The sequence below is a fragment of the Cupressus sempervirens genome, chromosome 3 (genome assembly GCF_028749045.1).
Source record: "Cupressus sempervirens isolate cs-2001-9-10 chromosome 3, ASM2874904v1, whole genome shotgun sequence".
Classification (NCBI taxonomy): domain Eukaryota; kingdom Viridiplantae; phylum Streptophyta; class Pinopsida; order Cupressales; family Cupressaceae; genus Cupressus; species Cupressus sempervirens.
Genome location: NC_143120.1, coordinates 491672009 through 491698943, shown reverse-complemented (window position 1 = coordinate 491698943; position 26935 = coordinate 491672009).

The window sequence follows — 26935 nt, the reverse complement described above, 5'->3', positions numbered from 1 at the left end:
GATTTTATAATTCAAAGTGGGGATCCCACTTTAAATAAAATAGTCATAGTTGAGATCCAATTATGACTATTCAAATTATCAAATTCTTATTAGATTTTATAATTCAAGGTGGGGATCCCACTTTGAATAAAAAAAGTCACAATGAAGGTCCCATTATGATTATTCAGAATATCAAATTCATAGTGGAGAGCCCATCAGAGTTCTATAATTTAAAGTGGAAATTTGACTTTGAATAAAATAGTCATAGTGGAGATCCCATTAGGGATTTTATATTTCAAAGTGGGGATCCCACTTTGAATAAAATAGTCATAGTGGAGATCCCATTAGGGATTTTATAATTCAAAGTGGTGATCCCACTATGAATAAACAATGATATCATGGATCCCACTATGAATAGATTATTCATTTATGGACAAAGGGCCCATTATCAATATAAATTTGATTTCAAGGATAACGACTCATTTCCTTTTATTCAAAAATTAATATCCATGCATCATTTGTGAATGGGTTCAATTTAATTGATGTGTTTGATTTGTTTCAACCTATTCCTTAGAATGTAATTCTACATTTAGAGATGTAACCAATTTTGCATTATTACAGTGGTAACAAACACTCACCTATCAACCTATGAAAAAAAAATTGTTAATATAAAGAATATTAATTGCTACACAATTTACCCAATGTTAATTTTAAGGGAATTATGACTAAAAAATGAAAAAAGATGACATACCTTAACATACATGTCATTGCTATGTTGGATAAACCATTCATAACCTTCAAGTTCACCAACAACAATATAGTAGCAAGAAGAGTTGTTTGGGAGCCTTTGTATAATGGCTCATGTTCCTTCTCAAGTATAGGTACATCAAGGTCTGCATCAATATCATCATCATCATCATCATCTTAAACATCATGATCTTCTTCATCATCATGATCTTCAATTAGATCATTACCTTTTACTTCTATATTCACACCTCCATGTTCCTTCATTTCAAAATCCACATTCTCTGAATTGTCATGGATGAAATTTATTTCCCCCTTCAATGTGACCATGCTACCTACAATTTTCCTTGGTTGTTTTGATTAGATATCTTCGAGTCTTTAAGCCCTTACAAATTTTGCAAGGACAATAACATTTTCCATCACCTTTTCTTTTTAAGTTAGACCAAAGTCTAGAAATTGTCTCCCTATTTTGTTGTGTGTTGATATTATCATACATGGTCTTTCTTGAATGGAATGATTTGTTGGTGGAAGAAGGACACCTTGTTTGCAACCTGCAGATTCTATATCAAGTGTATTAAAAGAACATCCAACGTTACTAATCAAGATGCCTTTTAGTAGGGTGATAGTTGGATTGAAAACAATATATAAATCTATTAACATTTAACACTCATTAATATTCACATTATAAACTAATCATATATTATCTAACCTTGCATTATTTCTCCTCAATTATTTTACAAGACCAATCAGGAATATCTTTACATCACCACTACTAATATAATCATTGATTATGGCAGGGACCAGTATCAATCAACAATACATGAAACAAATAGATCTATAATGAGAATAGGGAAAATATTAATAAATAGCTATCGATGATAAAAATCAATGTCTCCACCAGAAAATATTCCAATGTATAGTCATCTCAATTCACATAAAAATCATCTCTATCAAAACAAGTGGAAGATTACACAAAGGCTATTGAAAGAACAAGACATGCACACATCTATAAAGAAAGAATATTGGTGAATAGTATATAAATTAACTAGAGGTACCCATGGTAAATTGCATTGAGGACCACATTCATAAACACCTCTATTAGATATTAAGCTAATGAGTGTGTATACTATGACTACTAGTATTTCTATGCATCAACATGATCGGGTCTCACTTCCAATTCATGTACTGGATTATACATCGTTACTGTGTTGTTATACTAGCCAACATTATGGGGCTTACATGATCGATTGTCCTTAATGACTCATAATGCTTGGGTAATTATCCTTGATTTATTCATAATAATCATGAAGAACAAATAAATTGGTTATGAAAGGTGTCAAATTTCCACCGTGTCTCTTCATATCCCAAAGCACATATTTATACAAGATAATCAACTCTCCAAAGGCAGATAAGAAGAATTGAGTCTATAAATTATATATTCCCTTTGTGGAATCTCTCAACTATAGAGAATTGAAGGTTACAATAGAAATTCCTGGTGCAAGCAATACAATTGTATATCAGAGACAACATCCATTAAAGAGCATATAACATCAGATACACATCAAAGATGATTCCTATAATAGAGATAATTGCATATATGTAACATCAGAATATCAAAGATGGCATATCCCTGCCTGAGATCATTTTTATCCTGTAACTTCTAGCATACACCAAAAGTAACAATCATCATATACAAGTACAATCTTACAGTGGTTATACAATGGAGTAGTCATCATACATGGCTATCATAGTATGTGACAAGATTTCTACGATGTAGAAGAAATACCATTAATATGCTCATTGACTAATCCAGCTCAACATGTAATCCAATACTCTCATTAATAATACATGTTGAACATGAAATTGAATTCATCACTAGCTAGTGTAATTTTGATGTAACATCAGCCCACTCTTTGATTTCATATATATAGATACAACACATCACTTTAAATTGGTATATTCTAAAGTGCCACATATCATTTTTGGTGATTTCATAAATAGACATAAAGGTTAATCAAAGGGGTAGTTAATAACATCTATATTATATATTGACCTCAAAGGATATTAATACACTTTGCAAGGCCCCTTTTATATTTCCTTAATATATCAAATTCCTATATAATAAAATTGGAAATCATAATTTGAGAAATTAAAATAGACATAATTAGACATATGCTAGCACCATATCAAAAGGTCAAAGAACATACAAATAAGTGAAGGAAAGCATATGAAGTGTGTTAAGGATATTAAGAATCTTGAAGAAGCATTCTCCACATTCATTATCATAGCAATGGAAGCATGGGAGTCTATATATGCAGAAGATTGGATAGAGGAACATAACACTTAGCCAAAATGGAGAAATTGAGAAAAAATTGAAGTTCCCTAAATTTTTTCTTAACAACAAAAAAATAATTTAAAAATCCATAAAATTCATACAGAACGTTTGGAAGTATGGTGTTTGAGTTTGGATATTGACATGTTTTATGAGCATGGCAGAAGGCCATCAAGCTTGTAGTTTATTTTCTCTATTACTTATAGTTAATTAAATTTGACTAAGAATAATTTTGGATCTACCTTAATTTTAAAGTATTGACTTGTCAGTTCATAGCACAATATGAGAAGCTACACGTATACTTGTCAGTTAAGTTGCCCAGTTATTGTCAACATTTGAGGGTTGTCTTCCTGATTGAGACGTTCTAGGAAATGAGAACTTGAGTTATATAATATTCTAGGAAGAGAAGGCATTCAATTGAAATCTAAAAAGCAAAAATCATTTTTTTCATGGGCTAAACATTATCCCTCTCTACATAGAGATCAAGCTATTTGAAATCTGAATAACAATTGTGTCCATTCCTAAAAGTAAAAATGTTTAATAAGTTGTAATAGTTTAATGAATCTCAATTTTATTGTGTTATGTTTCAAAAAAATATATATATACAAAATATAGTGTTTATGAAGATTTATAAGTTGTTGTCTATCCACATTCAGACTATGTTATTAAAATGGTATCAAATCTCAAATCCTGCTAGCCTATGAATCATGGAGGGAATTTTGACAAAAAGAAGGGCAAACCTTTTTCAAAATAAAGTTATGTAAATTCATAGAATCCAAGTTAAAATGATTAAGCTATTAGAAAAAAAAAGTTGTAGGTTTAAAGAAGCATGCAAAATTTATAAGTATAATAGAACCATAATAGAAACAATTGAGCCTTAGGTATAAGTATGTCAACTTTGAGATAACTCCCACACAAGGCCTAGGCATACCCCATAGAATCATCTTGTATAACTTGATACCAATATGATGCAAAGATAGGTCAATCCAACCACTTGACCAAATCACTCTACGAAATGTATAATAAACCACAAGGTTTTCCAACTTTCACTTAAAAGTTTCCTTTGAAATAGAATCAATTGGTTTTCTCACAACCTAAGGCTCTCACCACATCTTCTTAGGTTGATCTTATCACTTTATAACATTTTAAAAACTATCACAAATTCTTACAAAAAAAAAGATAATGAAAACTACCAAAATGATCACAAATGTGTGAATCTCCTTGTAGTCCTACAAAACCTAATTTATGACCTTTTCATAAACTTTTTTTAAAAAAATTAATAAACATATTATACATCATAGTTGATAGTGGGATTGATATAAGATATGTGAAACACATGTATAGGTCCTTTGGACCAACTCTATGGAATGTGCAATTTTAATTTTGTTCAAATGTGCAAGCTAGAGATCTCATACTAGCTGAAGAAACTAACACTTGTTTAGTATTCACAAAAACTCATGCAACTTTTATTCATGATTATTAGTTAAATAGATTTGATCTATTAATTTTAGTCTTTGGTGTCGATGACCTTATTCTTATTAGTGACTAGGAGCTAATAGGATGGTGCAAGGAGGAGTTGGCATTTGAATTTGATATGAAAGATATTGGCCTTATGTTCTATTTCTTGAGTTGTGGCTAGGTACAAGAAAGTCTTCATATTGTTAGTTGTGTGCATATAGAATTTACTTTGAGTAGGCATAGTTTCTATCAACAAATGGGTAGAAAGTTAGACAAAAAGATGAATGGGTAAAGAGTAACGAGCATTTGAGGACAGTAAGGGGTTGATGTTTGGAAGGTTAACAAGCTGAGAAATTGAAGACAAACAATTTTGGAGGGAAACATAATGGATAAAAGAATTGATTGTAAATGATGGAAGAAAGGAAGGCTATCTCCAGAATAAAGAGAGTAGGTCAATAAGGATAGAGGCTGAACAAAAGTACAATGAGGTTGTGTTGAGGCTGATAGAAGAGAGGTTAAACAGGATGAACATAGCTGAAGGAATGGAAATGGTCTTAAAGAGAGATGGAAGCTAGAGACCCCATCAATCAAGAGTTCATGGAGTATTTCCAAGAAAACTAATAGAGGAATCTACTTGCGATCAAAGGGGAAGAAAGTATGTAGAGTCAAGAAAGAAGTATAAGAACAATGGAGAGCTACAGAAGAATATAGGAGGAAAGGGTTAGCCGAACAAGTACATGGATAGATGTTTGAATGCATCTATATGTGAACATCATAAAATGAGATTCATTAATAAAGTTAATATTTTTGTGTTCATTATCTAGGTTAATGATTGAATATGTGGTTTCCTCCTAGTTTATGTATTGTTGTGATGCCTGGTTAGGTTTTCCTCCTGGTTTATGTAGCTCTTGAATTAGGCATTCTCACTTCTGAAACCCATTTCACCCATTTTCTCATTCTCTCCCCATTGAAATTTTGAGTCTGGCGTAAGCTACTATGGGGATTCTATTTTGGCAAGGGTTTACTACTTCTAACCATATTTGATAGTAGATAATGCAGAGATTCAAACTTAGGATGTGGCTTATTGGCCAAATTGATAGTATAGTGGAGTGTACTTGTAGGTTGAGCATGGGAAAATTTGAACATAAGACCTTCTGTAGTGGAATTTGAGCAAATGGATAAGGATGAAAAATGGGCATACACACAAACACACACACACACACATGCACACATAGAATTTTCTCTATCAGAATTGTGCATAAAATCCGTAGGGCCAAAATACCTCATTTTTTATAAGAAATCTATTGTTTGAAGTTTTAACAAATGTGTTTAATCCCTTTGATTATATTAGGCCATAGATATTTGGAACATGATAATATTGTTTACCCTAACTTTACAAACCTCTATGGTTTTGGCAGTGATTGAGTAAGTCTGTTGGAGGTAGTATTGAAGGGCATTTGAAATAACATAGAAAATGGGAGCTTAATTTGTTCTTCTTGCATCACTACTCCGGCGCACTTTCCAAATTCACTCATCAAATTCAGTACACATTAAGAAGCACCCCATATTTCATGCATTGTAATCAATGCATTAACTTAAAAAAAAACTTACCACCTTTGTGATGCCAAAATATTTGTATGTGAACTTGCCTCCTCCCACCCAAAAGTGCTTCGGCACAAGGAAACAATGAAAACTGTGTTTCAATTTTCATTTTTTTCCTAATATAATCCTATGTTCGTTGCTATTTTGACATCCCATGTTCATCGCTATTTCAACATTTTCGGGAGCATAAACAAAAAAGAAGAAGTTCACAAGCTAATTTAGCTTTCATCGCTATTTTGACATCCTGTGTTCATCACTATTTCAACATTTTTGGGAGCATAAACAAAACAAAACAAAAAATTTCACAAGCCAATTTGGCCTCTTCTCAAAAAATTTCATCGAAAATAGAGGCCAAATGTACTAGTGTATCTTATCATGAAATGTATTGAAAGGGATCATAGGCTATCCTATGACCCCTTTCGACCTATTTGAACAAATTTAATAGGTCCCTAGGGGACCTAAGACCTCTAGGGACATATGTTGTAATCAAAATCATCAAAAGGGGTTATAATTTATGTTATGACCCCTTTTGACCCATTCAAATAAATGAAATTGGTTCCTAGGGGTCCTAGGACCCGTAAGGACATATGTTATCATGAAATGTGTTGAAAGGGGGGTAGGTTATCCTATGACCCCTTTCGATGCATTTGAACAAATAAAATAAGACCATAGAGGTCCTAGGACCCCTAAAGCCATATATTTTCATTAAATGTGTCAAAAGGGGTCATAGGGTACTCTATGCCCTCTTTTGACTCATTCGAATACATGATATATGTTTTTAGGTGTCCTAGGACCCTTTAGAACATATGTTATCATTTAATGGGTCAAAAGGGGTCATAGGTTACTATATGACCCCTTCTAACCCATTTAAACAAATGATTTATGTCCCTGGGGATCCTAGGATCCCTAGGAACATATGTTATCCTATAATATGTTGAAAGGGGTCATGGGGTACTCTATGACCCCTTTCAACTCATTTGAACACATGATATATTTTCCTATGCATCCTAGGACCCCTATGAACATATGTTATCATTTAATGGGTCAGAAGGGGTCATAGGGAATCCTATGACCACATTCAAACAATTCAAACAAATGATGTCATACACAATTGTGATGTGTCAAAAGGAGTCATAGGATACTCTATGGCCCCTTTCAACCTATTACATGACAAGACATGTGTGTTGTGTTTGAATTGGTAGCAAGGGGTCATAGGGCATGTCATGACACAATTTGACCCATTACATGACAAAATATGTTCATAGGGTTCCTAGGACCCCTAAGGACATACATGTTGTGTTACAATGGGCCAAATGGGGTTAAGGGATATCATATGACCCCTTTCGACCCATTACATGACAAAATATGTTCTTGTGGGTCTTAGGACCCCTAGGGACAAACATGTAGTGTTCAAATGGGTTGAAAGGGGCCATAGGATAACCTATGACCTATTTCAATAAAATACATGACAACTTATGTTCATAGGGGTCCTAGGGCCCCTCGAGATATGCATATTGTGTTCCAATAGGTAGAAAGGGGTTATAGGGTATCCTATGACCCATTTGGACCCATTACATGAAAACATATGTTCTCAGGGTTCCTAGGACCCCTGGGGACATACCTCTTATATACCAATGTGTAGAAAGAGGTCATAGGGTATCCTATGACCACTTTCAACCCATTACATGAGAACATATATTCCTAGCGGTCCTAGGATTGTTATCATCATGTGTGTTGTGTTCCAGTGGGTCAAGATCTTATGACCCGTTTTGACCCATTACATGATAACATAAATATATTCGACCGTGCATGTTATGTTACAATGGGTCAAAAGGGGTCATTAGATTCCCTATGACCCCTTTTGACCATTACATGATTACATGTGACCCTATGACCCCTAGTAATGTATGTTGTCATGTAATGAGTCAAAAGGGTTATAGGATACTCTATGACCTCTTTCGACCCATTGGAACACAACATGTATGTCTATAAGGGTCCTACGACCCTAGGAACATATGTTATCATGTAATAGGTTGAAAGGGGTCATGGGATACTCTATAATCCCTTTCTACCCATTGAAACACAAGATGTATGTTCCTAGGCATCCTATGACCCCTAGGAAAATGTGTTCTTGTATAATGGGTTGAAAGGGGTCATAGGGTATCCCATGACCCCTTTAGACTCATTGGAACATATATCATCATATAGTTTATTAACTTAGGTTACTAATATATATAATATATAATAATATATATGATATATAATTGCATAATAATATATAATAAGTACTAAGTATATATAAAATATTTATATAATAAATTATTATTATTATTTAATACTATATAATAAATGTGTGTAACTATATTATACTAGGACAATATAACTTAAAAATTGGCCCCCCCTTTGAGTTTGGTAAATAAAAATCAATACTTATCTTTAAAATTGATATCCACTCCCTTTACATTTGATTTTGGCATCATGATTTAGGCACATAGATTAGGTACTCGTGATGAAATCGGGTACCCATTTTCAAATCGGATACCCGATAAGGCAAGGTATTACATTTTTGGTTTGGTATCAGGATGGGTGGGAAAAAATTCAAAGCAGATATTGAAACGCTTTTAGACATTTCAAAACTACATAGTTTTTACATCACCACTTTTTTGCACACCATGATCCTGCACATACCCACATTCTAGAAAATAATTTCATTTTCAGATGCATTTTCTCACTAAACCAATACAACTTAGATAATGAAGTAAATTAAATTCTTTTAGTATTTTATGTATATATTTTAAATAGATTTTTTTTTTTTGGGAATTGGCTAGGATTGATTCTTTTTTCTACCACAAAGACAAGTATGTTTCTAAAAACAACATTTTTAAAGAGTGACACTCACTTCATCGAGCATGAATTTGTTTCTAAAATACATATCAAGTAGATTCTTTTGTATTGAGTTTTATAACATCTATATCTAGTGAATGCAATTGGTTTTATAATGTATCCCCACTCTTTCTTATGACTTATCCCCACTATTTTATATTTTATTAATGTTTGAAGTTGAGTTAGTTGTAATTTCGACATGTGTTGGCTTCATAGCTTTTAATCTATTGTGTATTTGTCCAATTTCAATATATTTTTTAAAATTTAAAGAAGAGTTCCATACCTAGTGCATGAATATTTTTTAGATTTTTTCTCTCTCTTTTACTATATTCCATGAATGCTGAGCATAGAGGTTGATATAGGGTAAAATATCCAAGTTTAATAAAACTAAAAATACAAATTCATAATAAAATTAATTTATATTAACATTATAATCATTAGAAATATATATTTTAGTAGTACCATACTAAATAGATAGGTTTGTAGAATGAGTTTGTGTTATCCTCCAAAGATAAAGTCAAAATGATTTTATGTCAACATTTTAATATGTATGAAGGAGAATCCATTGTAGGTATGATTAAGGAGTGGAGAGATTATATCAAATTTTTTTGATCTAAGAGGATTTTCTTTAACCAATTTCAATTAATTCCCTTCAAATGGGACCTCTCAAGACTTAAAGTGTTAGGCTTTCTTAAAAATATGTTATTTCAACACAAATAATCATTTCTAAAAAAGTTTAACCCACTATTGTAGGCTCACTTTTGATTCATGAGTGCAATATGTGTCACCATGTTGGAAATCTCCACAATGGGTGTGTTCTTCTGTAATGCCCTGCTAGGGAACCCAAGAGAAATTAACCTATAATGTCACTAAGTTTTCCAAAAAATAAATTAAAGATTAAAAAAATCAAGAGATACAAAGTAGAAGCAATAACTCTCATACATAAATAAGCAATACAATAGAAATTATATCTCTCAAGGGTTTCAAAACATCGAGTCACACACATAAGTTCTAATAAGATTGAATTTGATAAGTAAACAAAGTCCATGTTGTAGAATAACCATAGGTACAAAATCACATGAAAGAATATACAAATACATAAGATGATACATGCAATAACCAGAATGCATATTCATCCTCTACACACATCACTAGGTATGAAATGCTAAAAAATATACATCATTATAAGACACACTCTTAGAAATAGATAATATTGATAGGTGAGTGAATCAATATTCTATAAAATTTTGCCCATAATTGGATATTATTAAATAGATTTCAACATGCATAGGAAAGTAAAGCAATAATGTTAAACAGCAAATAAAACCATACACAAAGAGAACTCATAACACCATTATTTGTTAAATAGGGAAACCTTGGCCAAGGCAAAACCTCAGTGGGGATGGTACTGTTGGAAATATAAGAGGAGTAACTTAGAGGGGAGGGGTGAATTAGTTACCACTAAAAAAATTCTAAATCCCTTAAATGTCAATAAAAACTTCCTTTTTAAATCAAAGCTTAGTTAGAACTAGATATTCACTGCAACTCTATTAACAAAGAAATATTAAGATAATGATGTGTATTAAGCTTTAGTAACTTAACTATAGAAAGATAAAGCAATAAGGAAATAACATGAACACATGATGATGAATCAATAACTCACATGAACACATGTGATTTATTGCTTCTAATTTTTTTCTACTCCAGCTCTTCACATCCTGATGATGAATCACAAAGAGTGATTCAAAATGTTGATGCAAAAATATGGCACACATTCGAATCCAAAATATGCATCTCTCTATTATGACTGATTGTAGAAATTTGTTCAAGTTAATGAACACATGAGACACCAAGATTAAATGTGGAAAACCAATTTCAGAAAACCACCAATGCAACTAGTTACAACTTTTCACTCTTCTAAAGTGAGCCCTGTTAGAAGTCAACCCTGTTAAAGGTTACAAAACACACTGTTAGGTGTGACCTTGTTAAAGGATTTATATCACAATCTTAGGAGTGGCCTTATTATAGGTCTTCAGACACTTCAATCTAGAAATGTCACCTAGTTAGAAGATTTCCAAAATGACTGTTAAGTCAACTCTATTAATTTCTTCACTGCTACAATTGTTAGCGAGTAACAATGATTGACCTTATTGATGAAAGAACTAAATTGTAGATTCAAATAATTGTTCTAGCTTATATTTTAGATCCTTCTTGATTAGAATATTTTGTGCAACTCCTTGGATACTCTTCTCTAAATCATACATCTTTCTTTATTTGGTGCATCTTATCTTCTTCTCTACTTTCTCATATTTCAAACCACATCTTGACATTTTAAAATATATGAAATCCAATGTTAGATTGGCTTGAATAACCTTTAAAATAAACAAATAACATTAACTGAGTCAACTTGCATAAATCAACTAATAGATAAAAACTAATTTATTGTAGCTTGGCTAAATCTAGGTCACTTGATTACAACCGAGTTCCTTGGTAATTGACCTGACTTGGTTTATACTTAACAACTTTGGCAACTAACTTAAATTGGTCTACATAAGAATCTTGTACTTGCACCTTTTGAACTTATGCTCAGCTGATACTAGAGTCTTCTAAACTCAGTTCCAAGTGACAGTGCTCAGTTAGAGTATAACATTTGTATAACATCAATGGAAATATGCAATTGAATAATTGTTATAAAAAAATCTCCCTCTTTGGCATTGATGGCAACACAACATGCCATTAAACAAAGAAAACTTAGAGCAATCAAAATGATTTATAAGATTTTATAATATCCTTAGTTTCATTCTGATTCTTCGTCCATCCATGAGAACTCCCTTTGAGATTCTCCCTCTGCCATCTTATCTTCAAACTCAATCAAATCAAGTTCTCCCTTTTGTAGATTATTTCCTTTGATTCTTCTCTGATTACATCAATCTCTCTCTTAATAAAAATATGACATGATTCTCTCCCTCTTTGATATCAAATGCAAAAAACTTGACACAATGATTTTTACAATGTACTTGATGTCATTTATTTGGGTTTTCTGATCTGCATGTGATTGTTAGATTAAAGAAAGTTTGAATGTGTGTATCTTTTGGTGTCATGATGGTTCAATAGTGAATGTATGGGCAGAGATTGGTTTGAACACTCTATTTTGGTGCATCACCCCCTTAGGTTAGAGTAGGTAGATTTTCTTTCATGCATTCCTTCTCCCTTTTCCTCTCCAAGAGTAGTTAGGTGCACCCTGATAGTAAAGGAAGCTGGCCTTCTCTAGAGACTCAACCTCATAGTTCAAGTCCCACAGCTTGGAGGTTGTTTCCATGTTTCACAAAGTTGTCCTTAGGTAAAAAATTTAGACAAGGGTGCAAACCTTTGTGACAATAAGATGCAATTATTCTATTTTCTTGTCCAAGATACTAACCTCTTTCCATAAAAAAATACTCCTCCTAATGTTAGATCTCAGCCTAGATTGCCATCAACACATATCAATAGATCACTTGTCTATATGGCATAGCCTAGGGCTCATGCTTTTGCCATGTTTAATGGTGGAAGTCCTCTTTTATTGGCCCAAAGACATGACATACCAATAGTTGCACTCAAAAGTATACTAGAATTTATTGGTGAAACTTCTATCTCTCCCTTAGAACACATTCAAGAGGTTGCAAATGTCTATAATATCCATGGTGTTATAGAGGAGGATGTTGCACTTAGACTTCTAGCCTCATCCTTGAAAGGAAAAGCACTACAATGGTATAGAGGTTTGGCTCATGGCTCTATAGTAGATTGGGATGAATTAGGAGTAGGACTATGTAAACACTTTGAGGACAAAAGTGACCATTTGTCACTTTTAGAACAATTGACTACTATAAAAAGAGCCCCCCATGAATGTATGACTGATTTCAACTATAGATTTCAAAAGACTTGGGATAGAATATCTACTTCAGTAAAGCCTACCCCTGGTGATGCCTTCTTGCATTACCTCAGAGCTTTTAACAGTGATATTGCCACTACAATCCAAACTATGGGAGAAGATACCTTACCTAATGCTTATGACATAGAAATAAAGTCAAAAAACATCCTAATACAAGGAGGTAAGCTAGTTCCAAGGCCTCCTATGCCTTTTTTCCCTAATGTTCCAAATCACCAACCAACAATGGCTCCTCTTCTCACAACTTCCACATCACAATCCCTTGATCTAGTCCCTCAAGCTTCCACATCTTCAAATGGAATAGATGAAATCAAGGAGATGATGCAATCTATGATGCTAAGCATAGAAAAAAGATTGTAGGGCCAAGAAAAGAAGTTAGAGGATAGCTTCTCTGTCATGCAGAAAGTGAGCAATAGAGTGGTGACTTTAGAGAGACAACAAGATCAAGGTAGTAAGGCTCATCAATTGCAACATAAAACTCTAAATAGTGCTAGGCCTCCAAATCATAATTATGGGAACAATTCTTTTGATCAAAATAGGCAGAATAGCCATGCTTCAACCTCAAATGTAAACCAAAGCAGGGCCATAGTTCCTCAAAACAACATGGCCCAAGATTAGGATTTTTGTCCCTCCTATAACTACTCCTATTCCCATTGCATGTTTTAGAAGGATAAATCTTATTTGGCTTTGACCATCCAAGAGCCTGTAGTAGGACAATCATACAAGGAGTACCAATTTAAAGATGCATCATATATGCAAGGACAAGTTGACTGCTCCTTTATGAATCATCAAGTGGAGGAGCATTGTAATGTAACCTAGGATTCCATTGCTCACAACACTAGGAGCAAAAGAAGAGCTATTGAAGATACTACCCCTCCTCCTCCCAATTATGCCTCAACCTCAAATGCAATACCTCATGAGTGAGCAGTAAATGATCAATCAAATACTTCTTAGTAGCAAAGGTGAAATAATGGTAGAAAAGATGTAAAAGATCCTCAGGTTGTTCCATCTCAACCTCCTAAAAATGCAACTTCCAAGGCTTCTACCAAAGTACCTACTATTCCATTCAGTGTGGTAGAACAAATGAAGAAGATAAATGTGAATATTTCCATGTGGGATGCCGTTGCTACTATACCCATGTAAAAGAGGTTGTTGCAGCAAGAATTGGAAAGTATTGAACCAAAGGATCAACCACCCAGCATGCAAAGTGCCACAATATTAGTACAAACATCAAGGGAGGAAGAAACAAGTAAAAAGGTTAGACCCCCTCCATTTTATGTTTCTTTAATTATAGAGGGTAAACTGGTCCACAATTCCATGATTGATTTAGGGGCTAGTAGTTCAGTGATGCCTAGGTATTTCGTTGATGCCTTGGAAATGAAATATGAGCCCATTGTTAAGGATGTATTATAGTTGGATGGTAGTACTATCAAGACTATAGGGATTCTTAAGAAGCTAGAAATGGCCCTACATGCATGCCTTGGTTGTACTATAACTCAAGATATATCTGTTGTTGAAGTCAAACCACATTTTGCCATCTATCTATCAAGAGACTTCACTTCCCAAATAGGTGGTTACATATCTTTTGATTGGTCATATATGTCTTTTAGGACAAGGTATGGGACTAAAGCTTCAATCAAAGCAGAGCCTCTAGCCCTCCATCATACTAAACCCTACACCCCTAATCTCATCAATATGAATTGCACTATCCTAGAAATGGATGAGAATGACATAATGAATGAGCCTACTACTTCCCTAGCAAAGATACCTGATTTTCTCTTAGATGAATGGGCTAATGCATACCAATTTGATCCTATGTTAGAAACCCTTGAGACAAGCCTTAGTACATACTGTATATTAGAGAAGGATGTTCTAGTTCCCAATCCTGTGGAGACTAAATAAGATGTGAGTGGGATATGGAGTATGTACTTTGATGGCTCAAGAAATAAGAATGGGTTAGGGGCTGGTGTGATGTTGATTTCTCCTACACAAGTAAGGTACTACTTCTCCTTTAGGCTCCAATTTAGTTGCACTAATAATGTGGCCGAGTATGAATCCTTGATTCAGGGTCTCCTACTTGCTCTGAAAAGAGGAATTCAAGCCTTAAGTGTATATGGAGATAGTGAGTTGGTGGTTAATCATGTGAGAAATTAGAATATCACCAAGAACGGTCTGCTCAAGTCTTATAAACATAGGGTATGGGATTTTCTTGAGGGTTTCAATGCATTTAATATTCAAAGAATCCCTAGAAAAGAAAATAGACATGCTGATAGACTTGCAACAATAGGTGCATCTCATGATGTGCCAGGGAATCTTGAGGAGAAGAGGAAGCAACAAATCAAAATGGTAGTAAGGCCTGCCATTCCTAAAAACAACATCCATTGGAAAGTGTTTGAATCTAATGAACAAATTGTAAGCTTCTTGTAGAATGAAGCAGAGTTTTTAAATAGAAACCAGTCGAGACTGCAAGATCAGTATGGTGATCAAATCATTAATCTGAGTTCCAAAAAATTTCCTAAGGGTCTCATTCCCTTAGAGAGTGTTTTTAATCTTAATGACCAAGCAAGAGGCAGAGTCATGAACTTAGCTGCTGACGAAGATGATCACACCCCAGTCATGGTTGCTGATGGAAAATCCTTAAACATGAGGAAGGTATGTTCTGAGATTGAGCAAGAAAGTTTTATTCATCTATGTCAGGAATTTAAGATATATTTTCTTGGGCGTATATTGATTTAAAGGGTTTTGACCCAAGGTTGTTTCAACAAATCATAGATTAAATTGATAATGTCAAACCAGTAAGACAAAAAAAAAGGCTAGTGAATCCCAAAATTGAACCCTTAATGAGAAAGGAGCTATCCAAATTGATTAAGGCCAATATAATTTTCCCCATCAAGCACTTGTCATGGGTAGCAAACCTTGTTCCTATTAGGAAGAAGAATGGAGAAATTAGATTGTGTGTGGACTTTACAGACCTTAACCAAGCTTCCCTTAAAGATCACCATCCTCTCCCTTCCATGGAGTAGATTTTGTCCAAGGTCAGTGGTTCAAAGAGTTTTCATTTCTTGATGGATTTTTTGGCTACAATCAAGTACTGATCAAAGAGTCTGATAGGTACAAGACTGTATTCACTACCAAATGGGGTACCTATGCTTATTGTAAGATGCCATTTAGGCTAACCAATGCAAGTGCTACATTCTAGAAGGCAATGGTGATGGCCTTCAAAAATGTGATTGGAAAGTTTGTATTAGTTTACTTGGATGATATCATAGTATATTCAAAGAATGTAGAAGATCATTTTGATCATTTAAGACAGGTGTTCTCAAGGTGTAGAGAGTTTGGGATATCTCTTAACCCAAGTAAGTGTGTCTTTGCTACCAATCAAGGAAAATTATTAGGACATATTATATTTGAGGATGGTTTAACCATTGATCCAAAAAGAACAAAAGCAATACCTGCTCTCCCTCTTCCTAAACATAACAAAGGGTTGCAAAGTTTCCTTGGTAGGATAAATTTTGTGAGGAGATTTATCCCTAATCTTGCTACCATGGTAAAACCCCTTACAGCTATGCTCAAGAAAAATATGATTTTTGCATGGACCAAGGAAGGGAAAGAAAGTTTTGAAGAGATCAAGGTAGCCATAGCCTCAGCCCCCACACTCACTAATCCAAATTTTGAAAATGATTTCATCCTTTATACTCTAGGTGGTGAGTAAAGTATTTCTACCATCTTGACTCAGACAAATGATAAAGATGAAGAGTAGCTCATAGCCTTCTTTAGTGAAGGGCTTAAAGAGTATGAAGATAAATACAGCTATGTAGAGAAGAAAGCCCTTGTATTCATCAGAGCTTTAAAGAAATTTAGACACCTCCTATCTCATAATAAAATTCATTTGTTAGTACCCCATGTCAGTGTGAAGGATTTCCTTTTAAGAAAAGATATTAGTGAGAAGAGAGCTAGTTGGATTACTAAAGTAATGGAATATGATGTTGACATCTAGATCACCAAGTTGGTAAGAGGGAAAGGGTTATGTAAATAGATGATATCATCTCAGGAATCAGATGAGGAAGTTGCTATGATACTAACAAAGCAACAAGAGACAAGAAATGATGACCCAAGGAATTAGATGGATGATATGAAGAATTTCTTATTAGGTAATGGATATCCTCAAAGATTAGATAGAACTAAAAGGAGATAGTATAGATTATAGTCAATTCCTTATGTTATAGTTGATGGTATCCTTTTCAAAAAATATTTTAATGAAGCCCTATTAAGATGCATTGACATGGACCAAGCCAAAAGAATGATTAAAGAGCTTCATGATGGTCTTGATGGTGGTCACTTCTCAACAAGGACAACCGTAATGAAGGTCATGAGGGCTAGTTACTACTGGCTATCCCTATTCCATGATTGGCATAGGTATGTGAGGAAATGTGAAAAATGTGCCTTCTTCTCTAGTAAGAAAAAGCTTACAGCTCTTCCTCTTCATCCCATTCAGGCGGACTAGACTTTTGCTCAATGGAGATTGGATTTCATAGGCCCTATCAATCCTTCTTCTAGTTCTGGTCACAAATGGATTTTAGCTACTTCAGATTACTTCACTAGATTGACAGAGGAAGTTGCATTGAAGGACACCATAGAATCTTCAGTTGTTGAGTTCCTTGATGGAATTGTGACCAGGTTTTGTGCCCCTTCAACCATTATTTCAAATAATGCAAAATCTTTTGTAGGAGCTTAGATTTGTGCATGGTCAGTTGACCATAATACCTACTTAAGCACATCCTCAAACTACTATCCTCAAGGTAATGGTTTTGCTAAGTTGTCCAACAAAAACCTAATTAGGATTATGAAAAGAACTATTGAGGATAACCAGAGATGTTGGTATCAAAAGCTGAGGACTGCACTGTTGGCTGACAAAATAACACCGAAGAGGTCAATAGGAAATTCACCATTTATGTTGGTATATGGTAGAGAAGCAAGGCTTACAATTTTATTAGAATTCCCATCCCTAGAACTAGCTCATTAGTTGGAGCTAACTGAAGATGATGCCATGACAGTAAGAATGGTAGAGCTAATGGAGCTAGAAGAAAAAAGAAGTCAAGCCATGCAAATCCTAGAATTACATTAGCAGCAGGTGAAAAGGAGCTTTGACAAGAAGGCTAGGGTCATAACCTTCAAAGAGGGTGATTTAGTTTTGAAACGGGATGTAGACAGGGCAAAACCAAGGAGATACTCAAAATTTGATGCACTGTGGAGTGGTCCCTATCTGATTGTCAGTTGCAAGCAGGCCAATGCTTTTCAATTAAGTAAGCCTAATGGTGAAGTTTTGCCTATCCCATTCAATGGGATCTATCTCAAACCATGTCTTTGATAGAGCTTGAGGTTTCATGTACATATGTAGCTTAGTTTTATTTCTGTTGGTTTCCTACTTTTCGAGACTGTACGAGCATAAGTTTATCCCTATGAGATAGCCAATTTTTTTCAAATTTTTGAAGATTGTAAAAGGTTTTTTGGTCTCTGGTTCTAGTTGTAGAGACAGAGGACAAGTTTTCAGGGTTTTGTTCCTACAGAGGTAGGGTTAGAGTTTCACAGTATAGTGATCCAAATCTTTTGCAACTCTATAGCCCAATGGATGCATAAGGTCACACGCATAGCTAGCTTGCGTCCCCTCTGAGTCGCCAGAAATGTTACCTATTTTTGCCTCTCGCCAAAGTTTGAATTCAAATACTTGAGTCCACCCAATGGTCACTTCCCATCTTTAATATTATTTTAATGCCTAGGAAATACAATAAATAAAATGATTAAAACTTTATTGTATTTCTTTTCTCTCCTATTCTGTTTCTGCTGGCCTACAACTTTCCCTACCATTGGATCTTGTTAAGATCTATAGATGTTGTGTACTCACTATGAAAAGTTGTGAGGTTGTTTCCCATAGCAAGATAGCGACCATTAGGATTTTTCTACGGTATTGAAAAATGAAAATTGGCACCAATTTTGATGACCCGCTGGAGCTCGCTAAATCATTATCAGGAAATTTGTGTTTCTCGTTGTTAGTGACATAGCGCCCAGCTAGTAAATAAACACATGGTGGGACCTCAAACTATATGGAAAGGTGACTAGGATGAAACTAAGGTTTTGGGTTGTTGCCAACAATGCATATTCTTTTGCATTATCAGTGCCCCAGACCCACACCCATTCATAAAGCATGTCAATGATCCTGATCATGAGATCATCTCAGATCAATAGTCCTCGCTATCTTGCTATGGAAAGTTGCAAGATGTTTAGTCCACACGACATAGCGAGTATGGGACCCACCACTCTTTAGGGTACTTTTTATTGTTTCTCTACCCTTGATTTGATCTCAAATCTACGATCATCCCTATCTTGCTATGGTGAATTGCACGAGGTTTACAAATAGTGATCTAGTGACAAGGGACCCACCATATATCTCTTAAGTAATATATCAATGTCTTCCACACAATCAATGAGAATCTACGATGGTCACTATCTTTCTATGGCAAGGTGCTCACCTTTTATGTATAGCGAGATAGCGATTCAGCGACACATGTCCTTGTGGGCCTGGGGAGATAATGCTACAATTAGCATTGGCAGTGAAGACTGACAGTTATGTGACATCGTGATCAGGGAGCTGCAAGGTGCTTCTGTTAGTTAGTCAACCGTGTCGAGACCTTGTGAGGTGGTGGAAAAATAAAAGGCTATTGGTCCACATGGCCCATTCTATTTGTAGTATTCTGTTGATTGCTATTTTATGCTAATTCATGAGCTAAAAATGAAGGAGATCAAATTTTCCTGCGTGATCTGATCCCTATGATCAATGCCAACCACTCCTAAATGAATGTTGAACTTAGTGAACGAAGGAGAATGCTCCACCACCCCAGTTTATCCATCTACTTGGTTAGAATGGTTTAATGGTGCAGTTTCTGTCAGGGCCCTATTTCAAGAAAATATCAGGTTTCATTGTATCTGAATCTATACCAAGATCAGATTTTCTCCATATCCTTATCAAGACTTAATGGTAGTGGTTGTGAAGTAACTTTGGTTAGAAAATATCTCAGTTATGCCTGAGCTACAAAGGCAATTTTTGTAGATTTTGTTCTATGTCGACTCTTCTTTGAATTCTCTAATATTGCTCTACAATTTCACTATAAATTTTCTTTGCCTCTGAGATGTATGACATTCTACCTTATCTCCTTCAACCATTTATGTAAATTGCAAGAACTATTTGCCTCTCATTGGTGTATTATAGAGATCTACAATCTTGCATGGCTATATCTCTTTTGGCCTATGAATGGTATATAAGTGAATCATCTTTCCTTGTGTCATTTATTTGGGTTTTCTGATCTGCATGTGATTGTTAGATTAAAGTAAGTCTGAATGTGTATATCTTTTGGTGTCATGATGGTTCAATAGTGCATGTATGGGCAGAGATTGGTTTGAACACTCTATTTGGTGCATCACCCCCTTAGGTTAGAGTAGGTATATTTTCTTTTATGCATTCCTTCTCCCTTTTCCTCTCCAAGAGTAGTTAGGTGCACCCTGATAGTAAAGGAAGCTGGCCTTCTCCAGAGACTCAACCTCATAGTTCAAGTCCCACAGCTTGGAGGTTGTTTCCATGTTTCACAAGGTTGTCCTTAGGTAAAAACTTTAGACAAGGGTGCAAACCTTTGTGACAATAAGATAAAATTATTCTATTTTCTTGTCCAAGATACTAACCTCTTTCCATAAAAAAATACTCCTCCACTAATGCTCTTCCTATCATCAATACTTACATCCCAATCAGCATCAGTAAAGGATTTCAACTCAAAGTTTCCTCCTTTTTTGTACCATAGACCACAACCTTGAGTACCTTTTAGATATCTCATCGTTCTTTTGATTGCCATCATAAAATTTTCTCTAGGATTTGTAGAGAATATTACAACTATACCAAATGTTAATGCAATATCAGGTCGTGTATGAACAACATTCTAAAGTTTCCCAATCATAGATCTATAGGTAGTTTGATTTACCTCTTTTGAATCATCATTCTTTTATAGCTTATGTCTAGTAGACATAGGTGTTCCAACTAATTTGGAATCTTCCATTCTGAAGGTATCCAATATCTCCTCTTACTGCAAATTATCTTTCTCTATCTGAGACTCAATTCCCATGGTCTATGACTCACAATCCTCTATCTAAGACTCAGTTCAAATTGTCTTCAACTTAGGTTTCCCTAGCTACAACTTGGGTTACACTAATTGCAACTTCGGTTGAAATTTCTACAACTTGGGTTCCTATATCTAAGCTAGCAAACATTTAGTTTTGGTGAAGTCTAGGCAAAACAAATTGCATTTTGTCTAATTTCCAGTTCCAACTAGGTTTCCTTTACCATCCAAAACCCTGGCCTTCCCATTCATGAATTCTACCTTGAATCCAATATTGTTCAACTATGCCACACTTAGAATATTATGTCTTAGTCCTTCAACCTTGTGGGTATTATCACATTTGATTTCATCAATCAATGCAATGCAACCTTTTCCCTTCACATAACATAGTTCATTGTTTCCAAATTTAACACTTCCATTATCATAGTGCTCCAAGTGTTCAAACTTAGTTTTATCACCAGTCATGTGATGAGAACATCCACTATCTATTATCCATGTGCCATTCTTGCTAACATGAGAAATAAGTGCCATATTTCATTATCCTTGTTGGTGTTTTGAGATGTTATGTTTTCAAATTACCCCGATGAGAACATAATACATCTAGGGGCAACTACTTCCCATCTGCAACATATTCTTTCAAACACTAGGCCAACTATAAGGCTAGACCCTTCTTCTAGTTTAGGTTTTGGAAAACTTAGGCAAGCGTACCTCAGATTCATTTATATGGTACTAGTGCTAAAACATACACTTGAATCTACAACAAAGTAGATAGAACCCTTATATCTTGTATACTTATGCAAAGATCATAGACATGAAATAGCTAATAACATGACCTAATAAATTGATAAGCTAAGTGAGGGCATCCTTTTTAGTTCCTTCAACATTAAAGGGAAAAGATATTTGATTAATGATGTTGATTTTCAACAAATCCCTAAATACACAATAGTAAGAACAAGTTGATCTTGTAGTTGATTAGTGCCTTATCTATTGGGTAGTTCCACAAATCACACACATACATCTATGATACTAGTGACATATTTCATATATTAAGATATCATATCTATCCTATCACTTTGTGAATTAGACATCAGTGCTCATAAAAATCTCATTCTCATGAAATATCCTTCTCAAATAACCAAAAACCTTGATAAATACATCAAGCATTTACTTGGCTCTTCGTTCCAACATCAAAACATACCAGACATACAACCTTAAGGGGATGCCAAAGGGTCTAATTTATTTGTCACTAAACCACAAAACATTACAAATTATAGAGAGAAGAGATGAGAATTAGAATGAAACTAAGAAGATTCTTTCTCATTGTATTCATTTCTTTGAAACTATGCATTCAAGATGCATGTTAATAACTCTTGAAACCACTAAATAGATTAGAACTATCTATGTTAGATTTATTTAGTGATGTTCATATAAGAGAGAAGACTAAAAAATGTGGAAATATAGTTCTATATCCAACCTTGTGGAATCATAGAATAAATCCAACACACATGGTATCACAGTAATGGAACATATCAAAAACATGAACCCTAGTCTCACAATACTGAGAAAACTCAAGATTAGAACCTTTACAATAGATGAGAAATAAAGAGATATATGAAAAGAATGTAATCTCATATCTAATTTGGAAGTGACATGTGTTCACTTGAATCTTCATTCCCTGCTATTGTAAAACATCTCTCATCTTTCTATAACTGAATTCTCATCATTGTTATGTAACAAACTTAAAATATCTCTTCTTTAATGATGAAAACCCTTGTGTTGCCAAAATATCTAAAATACATCTAAAATGTTGATAATCCATCGATTCAATTGGCTTAGAGGTGACAACTTTCATCCCTAACTACATTCCCACTGCCTTTGATGTTCATCCAATTCACTATTTCATCAGAAATCAAATCTATACTGCCCTAACTGAATGAAACTAAAAGTGGGGTATTTGAGAAAAAACATTCAATAAATTGAACTAGTGGGTCCCTATGCAAAAAAAACTCCAAAAATGGAAATTTTGTTCTCTCTTGCTTCCAACGATATATAATAGTGCTATATCTACATATCGGAGATGCCCACAATCCTTATTTGGAAACAATGCACCTAGACTAACCTCATAGGTCTACACTTGATTGTTGGAATACTTTAGAATAACTACGAAGGGAGTGAACCAATTATCCAAGATCTAGATATATAAATAAAACTTTTCACAACTTAGTAAACCCATAAACCATTTATACCCATGCATGCATGCATAAGATTATTCAATCACTTAAAACTTGTAGGTTACTGTCAAATAAACTTGCAGAAATGTAAACATGAAACATAACAGATTCATCAACAGACTTGATACAATGATTTACATGGAAACCCAATTTGGGAAAAACCACTAATTACATCCTACTCTTTTCACTCTTCTAAAGTGATTCCCTATGAAAGGCCAACCCTATTAAAGGTTACAATACACACTATTAAATGTGATCCTATTAAAGGATTTCAATCACCTTGTTAGAAGTGAGCCTTGTAAGAGGACTTTAGACCATTCACTTGGAATGTCACCCTGTTAAAGGATTTATAAATGATTTTTAGGTCAACCTTAATCAAAAGGATTAACCCTAGACTAATACAATTGTTAGAGAGCAACAGTCAGGCTTTCATATGATACAACTTACAACTTCATTTGCAAATTATAGATCACTATTCAGTCCTTAATTCTAATTGGTCTTCATACTTTACAGCTCTTATAGCTTGTTCACCCTACAAGTATTCATATCCTTAAGCCTTCTTTCTTAACATGCCATTGCAAGCTCTTCTCATAGGTCGCTTGATGAAGAAAAACCCTTGACTCCCTTAGGTTCTCACACATTACAATCTTGCTTCATGACTAGCCATTCTTATAAATAGGAAATTAAGATCTTTTACCGCTCATTTTCCATCATCCAATTTAGGGTTAGAATGGATTAGGTAGGATACAATGTATCTACCTGACATTCCATATCTCTTCTAGAAACTTTTCCTAGAATCCACTTTGAATTCACCTCAAAATGGTTTACCTTGAATTTTGTGCCACTAGCTCATCAACCTTATCTTCCACCTAGCTCACATAATCTAAGAAAACAAACTTGTTAGCTCAAATTTATCAAAATCACAATCTTTTAAATAATGCAGTAGCTTGAAATTATCTAGCTTTTGATGCTTGGCACATATTGTTTTGCTCGACATCCATTGTGAAATTACTTGGCACAAACTAAAGTTTACTGGTGCTCAGCATCAACTATTCTATTTAGCATACCCTAGAATGAACTTTTCCTTGGATCCAACTAATTTTTTGCTTGGCTTTTAGTGACTTTTCTTGACACCTACTATCCACTCGGTCAAGCTTGGCAGACAAACTTTGTCTAACTTGTTCTTCTAAACTTTCTTAGTGTAACTAGCCTTTGCAACCTTAAGTAGATGATTAATACATCATGTCATTATTTTCTTAATTGATTCTTGTACTTCATTATATAATCATAACTCAATCTTTCCTCTAGGTGTTATTGTTACATTTTTTAATCAAATCCACTTCATCAATCAAATAAGTGATAGTACTTAAATCTTATAAGTAGTTGTCTTACCACCAAATAGCAGGTTTGACATCAGTGATAAAACAATGACTGAAGCATATTTTTCATACTTGTATTTTCTCAACAATCTCCTTCTTGATTATCATCTTCAATCTATTCTCAACAATCTCCCTCTTTGGCATTGATGGCAAACCAAATTGATCAACCAAATCAACCAAATGATGAACACCTTGTTCAACCAAACTAACTACAGTAAAATAGTAAGACAATACCAAAAAGAAAATAATTTCTTGTATTGTAATCTCTCCCTCTATCAACAAGTTCCATCTTTTGAATAGGTTACAAAACTCTTTCTTATAACTGCCTCTAAGTTTCTTCTTATATCTCCCTCTTAATAGGTAGATTAGGATTTCTCCCTCTTTGTTCTCCTGATCAACAATTGTCTCCTAATAAAAAATTATCTCCTTCAGCAATTGTTTTCCCCTAATATCAGTAACACTCTCCATCTCTTGATATCTCCCTCTTTATTAGTAAATCTCTCCCTCTTTGACAAAAATGCCAAAGTCTTGTCATCTTAACAAGATAGATATAGGATTTTTCAGTTTCTTCAGTCTCTCCCTCTGTCACCTTGCTTGTGATTGATTTGAAGTGTTAGCTCTTTGATTACTTTAAGTAGCTCCTAAAGTAAGATCCATTGCACCAATTTGTAACATATGAAAATCATATTTTTTTATGTAGGACACTCCTCTTGTTACTTAGATAGCCTTTGATAGGGGTATCACCCCTAGTTTACCTCTTAGATACTCATGAGTATCCTTAGGTAATGCTTTTGTGAAGATATCAAAAATTTTCTTTTTTGTGTTTACATATTCCATCTTCACCTCTTTATCTTGAGCTAACTCTCTCAAGTAATGATACTTGATTGCAATGTGCTTAGTCTTTGTGTGCATCATTGGATTCTTTGATATATTGATAGCACTTGTATTATCACAACAAAGTATCACTAGTTCTGTGACCTCTTCCTTCATTCCTTTGAGTAGTTGTCTGATCCATACAATGTTTGTACAATTTAAAGTAGCAACAACATATTTAACTTCAGCAATAGATTGTGAAGTACAATTTTGTTTCTTGCTAGTCCATGTAACCAGCCTCTTGCCTAATAAAAATGCTCCTCCAACGGTACTCTTTCTGTCATCAATGTTTCCAATGCAATCAACATCAGTGTAGGCTCTTAATTCAAATTTCTCATTCTTCTTATAGTATAGACCAAACTCTTATGTTCCTTTCACATATCTCATTATTCTCTTTACAACCATTAAATGATTCTCCTTGGGATTAGTAGAGAATCTTGCAACTATCCCTATAGATAATGCAATGTCGGGTCTGCTATGTACTACATATTGCAATTTTCCAATCATAGACCTATATAATGTTTGATTCACCTTAGCTGAATCATCATTCTTTGACAACTTGTGTCCTATCACCATAGGTGTACTTACTAGTTTTGAATCCTCCAATCAAAAAGTTTTCAATATTTCCTTGACATACTTTTACTGAGTGATGTATATACCCTATTTCATCTAATATACTTGCAAACCCACAAAAAACTTAATCTCTCGAAACATAGACATCTCAAATTCTTGCTTCATCTAATTTGCAAAATCCTTACATAAAGCATCTTGACCTTCAAATATGATATCTTCAACAAAAATTTTAGATAAAAATATACCTTTTCCTTTCTCTATCTTCATGTATAGATTTTTTTTATCATCAGTCCTTTCAAATCCATTCTTCATAAGATAATTATGAAGCCTCTCATACCATGCTCTTGGTACTTGTTTCAAATCATATAGAGCCTTGTGTAGTCTACATACCATGTTCTTATTGTTAACATCAACAAAACCTTCTAGTTGTTCTATGTAAGCTTCTTCCTCTAATATGCCATTCAAAAATGTAGATTTGACATCCATTTGATAAACTTTGAATCCTTTGTATGAAGAATAAGCATGTAGAGTTCTTACTTCTTCCAATCTAGCAACAGGAGTGAATGTCTCTCCATAGTCAATTCCTTCTTCTTGTGCATATCCTTTGCAAACTAATCTTTCTTTGTTCCTTATGACTTCACCATTTTTATCTAGCTTATTTTTGAATACCCACTTGGTGCCAGTCACATTTTTGTCTTTTAGTCTAGGAACTAGACTCCATGTTTTGTTCTTCCCAATTTGTTCAATCTCTTCTTCTATGGCTTTACTCCAGTCAACACTTCTAACACATTTCTTAC